The following is a 14,766-nucleotide window of genomic DNA, read 5'->3' as shown; positions in this document are numbered from 1 at the left end:
TTATGATATTTAAATTTATTACATTTTTTTATATTTATATATTTAAATATTAAATTTAAATTTATTTATAAATTAAAATATTTAAATAAATATTTATTTATTTATTTTATCCAACAACATTTTAAAATTTTAAAATATTTTGATAAAATAATTAATATTTTAAAATTTAAATATATAAATAATAAAATTAATTACAACAATAATGACATGAAAAATATTTTATTCAACTCATAAATGACATCTAAGTGTCATGTTATTAATGAGATAGTTATATCAACAAAAATTGGGGTGACCAAAATATCTGAAAATTTAGTTAATAGGAGGATTAAAAAATCAATTTTATAAATGAAGGACTAAAAATTCATTTTTGGCAAAAATAGGAAAACCATTACATTTAAGCTTTTTATAATTATTGTTCTTGTAATATCTTATTATTTTCTAACTCGAGATAATACAAATTTTAATTAGAGTGAAAAAAACATGACGGTCTTCTTAATTAATTTATTATATCATACTAGTTCACAAAATACTGAATTAAGACAATATATAATAGTTTATGTGTCTATCTGTTATAGCCTTAAAATATATTTGAGCTACATGTTTCACACTCACTTAAAATATATTTGCAATTGATAAAGTCTTCCATTTTTTCTTTAGTTAATGCATCCCTTAGGTTTGGTCCTTGTTCGCCATGATGTCTATATATTGCACTTCACCTTTTTTTCTTCCTTTCACATTGATTTCATCCTTTTGGATTTTTCAGACAAGATTTCTGTCTATCCTTGTTTCATTGCGTTTTGATCTAATATCATTGGATTTTTAATATATTTTATTTAATAAATTTAGGGTGATGTTTTGAGATACCAATATAATTGGTATGTCAATTTTATTATGGATGTTTTTGTAATATAATTCTTGCTTCTTCTTTTTTTTATGATTAATCTACTTCTTGCTTAAAAAAGTAATCAACTTATCTTTTTAATTATAGTTACATCGTTGATAAGGTGCGAAATATTTGACAATTTGAATAATTTAAAGTGAGTAAAGTAAAAAAAATTAATAATTATTATTTTATCAAATTCATAATTTGTTTATTAATAATTGATATTACTCGTTTCAAGGTGTAAATTTAGTTGTTCACTTTAGGAGAGTTGATCCCTAATTTGGTAGTTTGAGTATCTGAGAGATAATCGTCAGGGGAATAAGAGGTCATACATTCAACTCTTCCACTAACAAAGGTAACTATTAATGTGATAAATAAAAAAAACAATGATTTAAATATCTATTTGGTCATTTCAAATTTTGTTGATTTTAGTCCTTAATTTATAATCTTTATTAACCTAAATTAGATCTATATTTTTTTAATTTACAAAAAAGGTTAATTTACTTAATTTATAATCTTTATTAACTTAAAATTAATTTTGAATATTTCAGTATTCTTCCCTAAAAAAACATAAATCGAGCATTCTTCTTCATATTTTAATAGAAGTTACTATATTTACATGGATGTTAACTAAAAAACTTACGAGAACCAAAAGAAAAAAAGTTATAATTACAAAGACCAAATACATATTTAAACCTTATAAATTATTTACAAAATTATTTATCTTTTTTTATAATATTATTAATAAATTTTTTTATCTCATTTTATCTATTTATCTTTCTGCAATAAATAACTAAAAATAATACAGACAAAAAAATATCTAATGCATGTTACCTTAAAATTGAAATTTTAAAATGACAAGAAAATATGCACATATATATTTTTTTCAAATACCATAACTAAAAGAAAAGTTGGGCTAACAAACATTTATATCCTTCTTAAAAATAAAATTAATAATTTTTATACCCCTAAAAATGAAGAGTTGTAATTTCGGTAACCCCTTTAAAATGATATTTTACAGATTCATATTAAATTGATTGTCAAACTTGACCAACTCAAATTATTTTTCATGATTAGAAACCTTTTTTGTATTTATTTAAGGCAGGGTGATGTTAACGCACCTCCACCATGAGGAAAACGTGTAAGCCTCAGTTTACAGCAAAATTGTTGTAGAGAAATATTTGTTGAAAATTTTCAATTTTCATAGCAAAACCTTAAAAATGTTGGAGTTTATTTACAAAGAGTGTATACTACTTTAGTATTTTTACACTAAATCTCACACTTTTACCATATCTTATTTTTTTGGATTAAATTACTATATCATATTTAATATTATTTTTAGTCTAATTAATTCAGAAAACCAAAACAAAAAAATATAGATCTAATTAATTTGGTATTAGATTCATATTACATGAACTAAAATTGCTATTAACTCTTTATTTTATAGAGAAAAAAAAAACATAATTTATTTTGCTTTAGAAGTCAACACAGAATATTAGAGATGATTTTTTTTGTTAGGTGGTAGTATCATTCTCTCTTTATTTTTCTACTAAGAACTTTTGGCAAGATACTGATCGGAGATCGAAGTGTGGACAAACCGATTATTATTTCTCATTTTCAAACAATAGCACCTACCGTCAAATTAATAGCTATGATTTTTTTTGTTTAATTAAGTTGAGATATGCTAAACGTGGCTTATAATATTGTTTCATAAATTTTTTTCTTCGTTGAACATTTAAACGTTCAACTACTTCTATAAGCTAACCTTTTTCTTTTAAAAAAAGTAGCTAAGCAAATTATTTATTTATTTGTATATATTACAATCTTTGTCTCATGATATAAGTAATACACGAGGTAAGAAAAAAGCGAATGTATGTCTTCTAAATTTTAAACAACATACATCTTATTTATTTAATTAATTTAATTGTTATGTATTGTTTGTGTAATTATCAATGAAGATGACTTTAGAAGTAGTTTTCATAAAAGTCAAATATATTTAATGATCAAACAGTTTTGATTAACTAACAGTATATAAATTAATTCATTTTAGCTTATATTGTGAGACAAGTAAAATAAATTTAAATATGTCTTTGGTCCTTGCAATTATATCTCTATATATATATATTGGTCATATATAGTAACACTAGTAGAAAAATGGCTTTTTAATTCAGCAGATTTAAGTCGTTTACGTGGCACCAGACTTAAAAAATGAGGCGGAAGTATATTTAAGTCGGTTATTCGTATAAACGAGTTAATAAAATGAGGCGGTAGCAATTTTGTAAATATGTGAAACACCGTCAACACGGTTAAATTGTCAACCGACTTAACAAAATGATGCGGTGGCAATTTTGTAAATATTTAAAACTTGTTTAACGCGGTTATATTAATAACCGACTTAAAACATACTACAATAACATAACATACGGTTTGTGTAAGGCATATTTATTGCAACTTTTTAGCTTCCACCTTTGTTAACTATTCTATTATAAATCTTTCGTATTCTCTAACAATATTTTCATCACACTCATCGCCCAACTCAATTTTTATCGTCGTCAATCAGTTTCATCGCCACCTTTTTTCAGCCAAACAGCTTCACGCCACCTTTTTCACAATCGCCAAACAGCTTCATCGCCACCATTTCAGGTATGGTTGTTCAGGTTATTGAATAATAAATTTACATGAGTAATTTTTTACGATTTTCTACTCTTCTATTGTTTAATATAATGAGACGTTAATAAAATGATTAATATATGTGTTCATAATTTCATTTAGATAATATCATATTATTTGAAGGAAAAAAAATATACGTCAAATTCATTTTTTTTTTCTAACTATTATTTATTTTACGTTACTTATTTTTAACAAATGATTATGGATCCTAGTTGGATGAATACTAATTATTTGAGTAAATGTATAGGTGTGAATAAATTTTTACAATTTACTTAAAGAAAATTTTATTTGTTGTTAATTTTTAAATAGAACCCGGTTACATTTTGAAAAATATAAGAAATCATTATGGAATTTGTCATAGTAATAAAAACGGATATGGTATGATGATTTGTTAAACATGACAAATTTATGAGTGTGACTACTATGTCATGTTACATATGTTGAACATCTTAACATAGTTGTTTCATGGATGCAAATATATAATTTTTTATACGTTGTTATTGATTGTATTTTTTTATATTTGTATGATAAAAAATTATAAGTTGTTATTAATTGTATTTTTTAATGTTCATATGATAAAAAATTAAGATTCAACCGATATTGATTATGTGTTTCTTTTTTTCCAGATTTTTGATGACTCGAGATCAATTCACCCGGATCAAAGTAAAGAAGTTCGAAAATGTTGTGTGAATTTTATTTTGAAATTAATTTAAGAAAATAATGATACTAATATATGTCTATTGAATAATGCTATATTGTGATTTTGTAATTTTGTTAATGGATATCTAATTTTTTTTTTTCCGTGTTGTCAATATTAGTCGGAAATGAGATACATGTACTCTTATATTCTTTTGTATAAATATCAGATATTTTGATTATTAGATGGTTATATAAAATTGTGATTGTTAGTACAAAATTCTTATTTGAAATTTAATACGAAAAATTGTATGGATTAGGAACATGAACACAAAATGAGAAATTTATAAATAAAAAAAAAAATTATTATTTTAACTATATATCTATTAAGTCGGTTGATCAAAATATCCAACTTAAAAAGATGGTGTTATATTGAATTTATGATGTTTAAGTCGGTTAATCTGAATCGACTTAATATGATGACGCTCTGTTAAGTCGGTTCATGAAACGAGTTAAAAAACAACATGTTTTTTAAGTCGTTTGCTGTTAACTCGGGCACGGAACCGACTTAAAATGTACATTTTAACCGACTTAAAAAGACAAAATTCTACTAGTGTAAACTTTTTTTTTTTGTTAGCATCCCTTCAAATATAGTTTCATTTAAAAAAAATCATTTTATTTAATTTTTGTTATAAAAATTATAACACCATTAAAACATAACTATTTAAAAAAAACAAAAATCCAAATATAATTAAATTATAACCTATATATGGAAAAGTTCAAAAGTGAAAGTAGAATTTGGTTGTAGAGGGATGGGGGACAAAGAAGAAATTCAAGTTTTAGTTATAGACCTAATAATGGTAAGGGGTGATGAAAGAATTCGCCTCGATGACATGATTAAACCTTTAATTAAATTCATTATATTTTCTATATTTATTTTATTTTATGAATTTCGAGACAACATGATGAATTTTACAATGGAAACATAAGCAATGAAGAAAATAGTGCAATTTAGGTTTATTTTATTAAATAAAATAGTAATCAACTATTAATTATAAATTTAAATTGATCAAAAAAATGTAATTGCTCTCATCACCATAGAATTTTCCTTTATTATAACGTGTATATTAAAAAAAAATGGTGGGGCACATGTGATGATGTCATAGAGCTAGAGTCTCGTGTGTATAGAGAGATAAAAACCTTCTAATAAACGTACGTGGCATGTATTCTTCAACTAACGTAACTGTCGACAGTTGGCACGATGACGTCACACAATGTGACATCTCATCACAAATCACGTGATCTTATCGTCTTCAACCATACCTCATTGCCACGTGTCTTTCTCTCATTTGCCTCTTGTTGTTTTACCCACTTGTGCAAGTGCGTGCAAAAAGGTCTACGTGGCTTTTATGGTGCTTAAGTAAACGATGTGTAGCTAGTGTCATTTGGTGTTAGCCACACAGTCAATCTTATCGTATTGGATGCTTTGAAATAAAAAATAATAAAATTAATTTTCATATATTTAATAAAATAAAAATTAATTATTGAGTTGAGATTATTATATTAAATAATGAGTTAATAAGTGGGTAAAACAAATGAGATTATTATGTTGAGATTATTGAATTGATTATTATATTAATTATTATAATAAAATAAAAATTAATAATAAAATTAATTTTAAATTGGAGGTAGAATTTATAAATATGATTTTTATTTTAAAATTAATTGTTCAAGTTTTTTATTATGTGAATGTATTTAAATATAAATTATTTTTAATTAAAACTAATTTTATTTTTAATTTATGTAAGACATTATTTTAATTTTAGATTATTTTTTACTATCCAATAGACTAATATTTTAGACTAATAATTTTAAATTTTATATTTATTACAATTTTAGAGGTGTGAAAGTGATTCAAGAGTTGAGTCGGTATCAAGCATAAAAAGAAGACGGAAGGAGGCAATACAATTGACCATTCTCCAACAATAAATTGAAGATTCTTAATCAAAATCGCATTTGTTCCAACCCACAATTCATTACGAGAGGATGAATATAGGTGTCCCAAAATATTATTTTTTGTTGTTGAAAGTCCTATATCTCTAGATGAATCCATTGTTATTGATTTTGTTTACTCTTTGACTTAATCAATTTCAAGTGACTATATTTATTTTTAGGTTTTGATTAACATCCAAGTTAACTTATTGAAATCTCTTTACGACTGAATTAAATGTAATACTGGTGATACTTCTAGAGGTAATCCTAAACTTTCTGCAATTGGTGTTATTTTTAGAGATTCTAGTTGTGTTATTGTTGGTTGTTTCTTTGACTATTTGAGTATTGCTACTTGGTTTCATAATAAATTTGATGTTGTTGCTATTGAGATTACACACTCTAAAAGTTGATTTTGTCTTTGGATGAAATGTTTCTCTAATTATAATCTCGTGCCTTGCAATTCTCTCTCTCTCTCTCTCTCTCTCTCTCTCTCTTGCTAATGTTGATTTTTACACTCATTGTTTTACTTGGTGAGATATGACAACTCGTTCTATTTGAAATGATTTTGACCATCAATATGATTTTCTCTTTTTCTATTTTAATTCACGTATCTTTTCGATTTGTTCTTGTTCATCATGATGCTTTGTTACACTACACTAATTTTTTCTCTATTTTTTTTTATCTATTTGGATTTTACAAATAAAATTTTTAATAAGACAATATTCATAATTATTTTCTAGGATTTTGACTAAATCTCCTATTTTTATTTTTTATTTAATATATTTATTAGAATGTGCGATACCTCTACACTCTATTTTTGGCTTAAAAAAATGGATTTTGATCATCTTTTTCTTTTAATTATTTTTCCTCTCATATTTGGAGAGAGATAGACACAATAATAACTTTAATGAATAATGTACAAAAATAAAAATAAACAAAAAATAAATTGAGTGTCTAACTTCTCTAATAACAAAAAAAGAAAAAAAAGTAATGAGATGATCCAAAATTTAAAAAAAAAAAAAAAACAAACTTAATGTGTCAATGTTTGACGTGACCGTAAATTGATATATACACTTGAATAGAAATGTGAGGGAGAGATGCAAAATAATTGAATGACAAATCCAAAGGAAGGCATATAACGTCGAAACAAAGCTTTTCAATGATTCTTTGTTATATAATTGATGGGTGGGTGACATATTATTGAATTGTGGACAAAGTGGAGTAATCATTCAATTATTACACACCACTGTTGAATTGAAACAAAAGTGATAATAATTAAAGTTAGCAACCTCTTACGTACTTATCCACTACCATCTACTTCTTGTGTGCATGCAACTCAATGAACAATCATTTTATTTCATTTTTTTAAAACAAAGGAAAATACAAAAAGAAAAACTTAAAACTACCCTCAAATCCCCATTGAGGACATGTTTCTATTGCGGAGGAATATATTTAAATTCCAAACATTTAAAATTATTTAATTTAATTGTAGTTTTACTCTCCTATTTTAATTGAATTACGAAAATAGTTCATCATTTTATTTATCTTTGATTTTAGTCCTTAAACAAAATCTTAGTCCAATACTTGATGATGTGTCATTTTTTTAATGACGTGTCTAAAAAAAGATGACATGAAATATTTCATATGAATTAATAATATTTTATTATTATTATTTCTAATTTATAAAACATATTTTCTACTTTTAAAAATACATTTCTTATTTTATTACATCATTTAATTACAAAAATGTTAAAAAAACAAAACACATGTTCCTATTTTAATCCCTAATCGATAATTCCATTCAACTCATCCTCCTAATCCCTAATTCCATTTTATTCTATTCCAGTCCACTTTTCATCATTCTCCTCCTTCTTAGAACCACAAATCACATAATTTATTATCTAATAGCAGTAATTATGAAATACCTTTTGATATAGATATTGATTTCAGCAGTAAGTGTAGAACACATCATAGTAAAAACATTTTTTGAAATACCTTTGATGAATCTGTACAGCTTGTGATTGCAGCAATCCAACACTGTGATGTTTAAATTGCATATTGATTCTGGTTTAAATTGTATATTGAAGAACAAGAAGGAGGAGGAGGAGGGGGGGCGAAGATGGAGATGAAATTAGGAATTAGTAGAATAGGAATGTGTTTTTTATTTATTTATTTAAATGTTTTTATAATTAAATGATATAATAAAATAGGAAATATGTTTTTAAAAATAGAAATGTGTCTTATCAATTAAGAATAATAGTAAAATATAATTAATCTACATGGAATATTCCACATTATCTTTTTTTTGACACATCATTACAAAATGTCACTTCATCGAGTTTTAGACTAAAATTCTGTATAGATATCAAAATTGGATACAAATAAAATGAGAGAACTATTTTCATAATTCAGCTAAAATAAAAAGACTAAAATTATAATTAAACTTTATTATTATCATGGATTATGTTCGCAAACATTGATATAACATTTTTGAAGTTGAAAGGGACCTTGAAGGTCCTTTCAAATTTTTCTAGTTCTTTATTATTGTTATAATTTATTACTAATGAAAATGTTCACAAATGTTAAAAACAAAAGTGGTTTTTATTAATTTTGGAAAACAAACATCATATTGATAGAAACAATACTCAATTTATCTATTTTTAATTGGAGTATGTAGTCTACAATTATCGGATAGAAATATTCACTTACATTTTATATGCCTATTAAATAATTTTTAAAATAACATTTCAAGAAGAACCAAAGAGTAAAATTTACAATTATATATAATTTTAAACTTTGAGTAAAAAAATATTTGAACCTCCACCACTATTCACTATTCACAAAATAACAAACGCTACAATTTGCTTCTATGTAGATATGATGGATTGAATAACTCTAATCAAGAGACGAAAACACAAATCATAAAATTAATTTTCAAATATGTGTAATATAGGTACTCAAAATGCCTTTTGTAGTGTAAGAATGCAGTTGCACCCAGTAAATAATGATTAAAAAAAATAATTTATCATAGAGATGAATGGGGGAAAGAGACATGTGTAATAATTGGAGAGACATAACCGGCAAGTTATGCAAAGTGTGTATTTTCATGTGCATCATATATAAGAAAATGTTGCTTTCACTCATGTCGTTCTGGTGATACATGCTTGCAAGGATAAATTATCTATTATGTGGTGCATGTATCATTTTATCCTAGCAACGAAAATCTAATATTTATTCGTGTGGTTGTTCATATTTATAGTTTTATTAGTTGACTAATTAATAAGCTATTGATTCATTGAATATTGGATTAAAATTCATCATCTTAATATATGATTTTTTATTATATCCGCCTTAATTTTAATTCAAGACTGAAATTTCATAATTAATAAATTATAAATAATTTAATTGTAATTTTTTAATAATATTGATAATTTTCACCAACTTTTACCATTCTTCATATTTTGGATGACCTGTACGAATTATTAAAATTGGTTTTCTATTTTTTCTAATAAGTTATATATATTATCAAATACAATCAACCTTCAACATAAATATGTGTAAAAAAAATTAATTATTAACTATTTTAATGCACTCTTATGTGAAATAAAAAATTATAAAAAAAATTAAAGATTACATAAGCATTAATTGAAAAGTTCGAATAAACCCAAAACCACAACATTTGTAAAAACAAATTCAAAAACACAATAAAACTATAGGAATATTAATCATTCATATGTATATATCAATCTGAACATATATATAAGACAGTAAGATCAAATACTGATAAAAATATGTATCAACCTATTAATCCGTAAATAATGATGAGTTAATATATTTTTACTTTTTTTAATGATTTTTTTAGAATATTTAAAATTTAGGTTAAAACTTTATAATAAAAAAAAAAACTAAAAAACCAATTTAAGTTATAACACGAGAAAAATTTGTAAAACAATAAAATAAATAATTTTTTATTTAAAATTATTTTAGTAAGACTATTAATTATCTATTTGATACTTGAACTGAAAAAATAAGTACGTTAAGTATATAATTTTTTTAGTGCCATGTACTGTTGCTTCTTCCACACACCCTCATAGCCTTGATCCCTCCTCATAATCTAAATTTTAATTTATAAAAGAAATACTCATGTGAATATGTTATTGTTCCTTCTAGAATGTAGTTATGGCAAATGGGTGGATAAGTGGATTTTTTTGGGTTCACTTTCGTTTTTCTATTGGAGTTGAAATTTGAATCCAACCATACACACATATAAAATAATAAATTTAAACATTATACTTATTATAAAAGATTAAGACAATCAATTACAACTTTCAACGTATCAAACAATTCCATAACTTCTATTTTCAAATTTTTATTTGATGAGTTCTCAAGTGGTTATTGGTTAATATAAAGAATTATTAATGTCAAATTTAAATTTAAATGGTAGTGGGAATTATTTTAAAACTGATACTTATTTTTAAGTACTGAGTTTAATTCCTTCAAAAGATAAACAAGCCGATAACGGGTAAGTTTTACAGTAATATTATACTTTATTTAATATCTTATTATAATTAATATAATTAAATAATAATAAAAACAATACTAAAATTATATTTTCATAGGTGATTAAAATTTTAAAATATAAACAATCAAATACAATAATTAAGTACATGTACATAATTTTTTAATATATTAATAACTTTACTAATAGGAATAGTTCGAAGACAGGTGTTGACGGGGTTTAAACACTCCAAATTTTATCAATAAATTTGTTTAGATATTATATAAATTGTTTATGATGTAATGTCTTTTTAAATATAAAATAATTTGTTTATTTTTGTTTATATTTTATTCTAAACAAAATATGTAATTTAAAAATTCTATAGGATTAATTTGTGAATTTTCTTTCTCAATAACTAAGAGTTTGTTTATTTTAGATTTTACAAAAAGTATTTTGACTTTATATTTTTAAAAAAATGTTTTTTTTTCTGAAAACTTATTTAAAAATAAGATAAATTAGTTTGAATTAATTTGTTATCAATTTAAAAGAGTCATTTTGACATTCAATAATTTAGATATTAATTATTAGAGATTTTTAGATCATATAATTAATTTTTTTTTTAAAAAAAGATATGATCTAAAAAATTATTTTTATGAATAGCTCCTTAAAATAGATTTTTATTTTAATAATATTTGAAAATATCATTATCCAAAAAAAAAAAAAATCACAAACAAATGAAACACTTAAAATGATATTTTAAGATAACTATTCAAATCAATTTTTTAAAACTTTATTTTTTTTTAAAGTAATTTTTTTACAAAATTTATAACAAAAATCAATAATACTTTAAAAAGGTTTAAATATGCAATTAGTCACTACAAAACACAAAAAAGATGATTTTAATTCGTGTAAAATAAAATTTTTAGTTTACATTCCTGCAAAATACAACTATTTTTTATTTTAGTCCATAAAACTTAATATCGTTAGTTTATTAATGGTTGAGTAGTTAATAATTTTAAATATTATCCTGCAAAATCCAATAAATTTGAGACCCCGCAAAATAATTTTTTTAATTTTAATTCCAGCGAAATGCAAGAAATTTAATTTTAATCACTGCATAATAAAAACAATAGTCCTCTGTACGATTTTTATAATAACTTATAATTATTTTTATTTAGAAGATAATAAGTGTGGATTTTTTATTATAAAAATAATATACGAGATAAATATTTGTCACGAAAGAATTGTTTAAAATTAATATTTTATTAATATCATCAATATAAAACTGAGATAAATTATAATACAACAATTATAATATTTTTACACTTCAATTTTTTCACGTGTTTTCTTCTTTTTGAAAATGAATCGCAAAAGAAGCTATTGGAACATACAATACATACATGAAACAAATGTTTGTGTCTTATCAATTAGTTAAATTTTATATTTTTCTATATCTTCTAAATAAAAATGAGAATAATTATAATATGATCAATTATAAAAACCATACACGGACAAATATTTGTCAATAAATTATTAGTTAAAATTAATGTTTTTTTTTATTATTGTCAACATAAAAATTAGAAGAATTATAATACACTAACTATAATTTTTTTACGTTGTTTGTTTAGAAATTAGTCGTTAAAGAAGCTGGTGGAACATATAATCATATATGTAATAAATGTTTGTCTTTAATAATCAAAATTAATATTTTTAATCTTTTAAATAAAAATTATAATAAATATAATATACTAATAATAATTTATTATAAAAACCTTACATGAGAGTAAAACAATTTTTTTAGGGTTGATTTAATATTTGGGTCTTCACCTTATTTATTTATAACATTTTGATTATTTACATTTTTTTATCTTTTCAAATAGGTCTTATATGTCTTAAAAAGCTGACAACTTAATTCTTATGTTATTCTATGTTACGAAATTGATTATGTGTCAAAAAAATGTCTACTTTGGCACCAAAAAAATGTTTTACAATGTAGAATTGATTATGCACCTAGACTTCATCATCTTCCCCTCCTTAAAACTTTGTTTTTAGTTTCCCCCAAATCATAAATCCTAGAAACCAAAAATCAAACAAATTTCTGTTGCAATCTCTTCAATCCGAACAAGTTGTTCAAAATGAAGAAGCCATAGTAAGTCCATGTTCATTTCGAGTGGGATGGTTGAAGAATTCACACGAAATTGTTATTGTACAATAAAGATGTTGGAAATAGAGTTGTTAGATATAAGCTTTAGGGGTTATGTGCATTTATGGGTTTAAGCATTTCTATTTATGAGTTTATGTGCATATGTGGGTTTTGAGTGTTTTTTGTGTTGGTGTTGAATTGAATGACCAAACTATTACAATGTATTTTGTATGAGTGATCAAACTATTGTAGTATATTCTTTTTAAGAGATCAAATTGTTACACATTCAAACTATTGTAATATATTATTTTTAAGAGACCAAATTGAAACAAAAATTGCAAAAAAAGTAAGCTTTTCAAGACATAAATGAAAACGAATATATCCCTTTTTACCAATATATCTCTTTTTTCAAAATTTTGAACCAAAATACCCTCTTTTTTAATTTATATATCAAAATGTCCTACTTTTTGGGGCTACTTGGAGGTCGTGGCCTGGGGATGCGACCAGCTAAAAGAACATTTTTTTCTCTCCTAGTAGGAGGTCGCTGGTTGGGGAACCGACCTCCCAAAGGGTTTTAAAAAAAAAAATTAATTCGTTTTCAGTTTTATGTAATTGTTAATATTTTAATAAATAATAAAATTAATAAATAATAAAATTAATAAATAATTATATTAAATAATATATTAATAAATAATAATAATAATATATTAATAAATAATAATAACAATAATAATTATTATTAATTATTATTATTGTTATTATTATTATTATTATTATTAAAAACTGTTATAAATAAAAATAATTAAAATTAAAATAGTAAATTAATATTATTATTAATAAAAAATACATTAATAACATGAAATAAAATACATTAAATTAACGGAAAAAAAATACATCTTATTGATGCCCACCTAAATGACCTCCAATTTCATATATAGGATTTCGTCGAACTCGTCTAGCCCTCTGAATGAGTTGAGGTTCTTCCGGTTATATAAATTTACCATTTTAAAAAATCCGTAATTGGTTGGGCAATTTATGATTAATCAATTTGTTAAAATTAATTTGATATTTACCACATTTGCTACTTACCAAATTGGACAATTTAAAATCAAATCAAATAAATTTGCTACAGTAACATAAAATCAAATCAAATCAAATTAAATAAAATAACATAAAACAAAATACAATAAACTTACAAATGCTTTAATATATTGGATTTCAGCTCTATGATTCGTTGATAGTTCCATGATAAAAATAAATTTTGGTTTGATTTTATTTTATTTTATTATATTGTATTTGATTTGATTTGATTTTATGTTATTGTATTTTATTTGATTAATCGCAAATTGTCCAATTTGGTAACAAATTGATTAATCACAAATTGTCCAATTTGGTAACAAATTGATTAATCACAAATTGTCCAATTTGGTAACAAATTGATTAATCACAAATTGTCCAATTTGGTAACAAATTGATTAATCACAAATTGTCCAATTTGGTAACAAATTGATTAATCACAAATTGTCCAATTTGGTAACAAATTGATTAATCGCAAATTGTCCAATTTAATAAGTAGCAAATATGGTAAGTATCAAATTAATTTTAACAAATTGATTAATCATAAATTGCCCAACCAATTACGGATTTTTTAAAATGGTAAATTTATATAACCGGAAGAACCTCAACTCATTCAGAGGGCTAGACGAGTTCGACGAAATCCTATATATGAAATTGGAGGTCATTTAAGTGGACATCAATAAGATGTATTTTTTTCCGTTAATTTAATGTATTTTATTTCATGTTATTAATGTATTTTCTTTTAAATTTATAATATAATTTACTGTTTTTAATTTTAATTATTTTTATTTATAACAGTTTTTAATAATAATAACAATAATAATAATTAATAATTATTATTATTATTTTTATTATTATTAATTAATA

This window comes from Cicer arietinum, chromosome 7, assembly GCF_000331145.2.
Source record: "Cicer arietinum cultivar CDC Frontier isolate Library 1 chromosome 7, Cicar.CDCFrontier_v2.0, whole genome shotgun sequence".
Classification (NCBI taxonomy): Eukaryota; Viridiplantae; Streptophyta; class Magnoliopsida; order Fabales; family Fabaceae; genus Cicer; species Cicer arietinum.
The sequence above is the reverse complement of the archived record's forward strand: the minus strand, read 5'-3'. Positions refer to the sequence as shown.